Source organism: Piliocolobus tephrosceles, chromosome 8, assembly GCF_002776525.5.
Source record: "Piliocolobus tephrosceles isolate RC106 chromosome 8, ASM277652v3, whole genome shotgun sequence".
Taxonomy (NCBI): Eukaryota; Metazoa; Chordata; class Mammalia; order Primates; family Cercopithecidae; genus Piliocolobus; species Piliocolobus tephrosceles.
The window spans coordinates 77,489,651-77,490,764 of record NC_045441.1 but is presented as its reverse complement, the minus strand read 5'-3'; the positions used below and the strand labels follow the sequence as shown (position 1 = coordinate 77,490,764).

At 44.5% G+C, this 1,114-nt stretch overlaps 1 pseudogene; it reads right to left on the bottom strand.

The window, feature by feature from the left end:
• Positions 1-229: 229 nt before the first annotated feature.
• Positions 230-769, bottom strand: LOC111552369 (annotated as a pseudogene).
• Between the last annotated feature and the right edge of the window lie 345 nt (positions 770-1,114).

The following is a 1,114-nucleotide window of genomic DNA, read 5'->3' as shown; positions in this document are numbered from 1 at the left end:
GAGTAATATTACATAGGAGTAGCAGAAACTGCCTCACTGGAAACAAAAACTATTTATATTAAATAAAAAGTCTGGCCAAGGGCCACATTTACAGCTCAGTATGATGCACATGGTGACCAAACCATGGAGGCAGGTTCTGGCACTCACACCACAGAGCTTCACATTTGCCACATAAGGATAAAGTGAAGGGGAACAGGAGCAATGAGAGGGACAGGGTGGGGTGTTGTATTCACTTCTGGTTCCAGAATTGATTGGACAGCCAGTCCAGTCCTTCACAGAGCCTGTCTCCACTAATGGTATGGGTGGCCTAAATGCACCAGCTCCTGTGGCACAGGTAGTGCAACCCCAGCTCATCTGTGATCTTGGCTGCATTCCTGGCATTGGGGAGGCCCTGCTTGTTGGTGAACACCAGGAGGACTGCACCCAGAGGTCATCCTCAGCCAGCATCCTAAAGAGCTCCTCCCAGTCCTTCTTTCCGTGCTATCATTGCTGTCCACTACGAAGATCAGTCCTTGTATATTCTGAAAGTAGTGATGCCACAGAGGCCAGATGTTTTCTTGGCTGCCCATGTTCCACATGGTTAAGCTGATGTTCCTGTACTCCATGGTTTCCACATTGAAGCTGTGGTAGGGATGGTGGTCATGATGTCACTCAGCTTCAGCTTGTACAGGATCGTTGTTTTCCCTGCAGCACCGAGGCCCATGATGAGGATGTGCATTTCTTTTTTGCCAAAAAGGCTTTCAAAGAGGTTGACAGAGATACTCCTCATGCTTGTGGACAGCTGGAAGGATGCTGGCCAGGGACACCTCAGTGACTGCTGCTCTGAGCTATGTGTTGGTTTTGCTCCCTAATACATTTTAAACATGAAAATCATGCACAGTACCTTTTTCTATCACAATGGAATGAAACAAGAGATCAATAGCAGAGGGAAAACTGGAAAATTCATGAATATATGGAAATTGTAAAACACACTCTAAAATAACCAATGCATCAAAAAATTAATAGCCAGGGAAATCAGAAAATATTTTGTGACAAGTGAAAGTGAAAACATAGCACAGCATAATTTATAGAATGCAGTGAAAGCAGCGCTGAAAGAAATATATAGTTATAAATG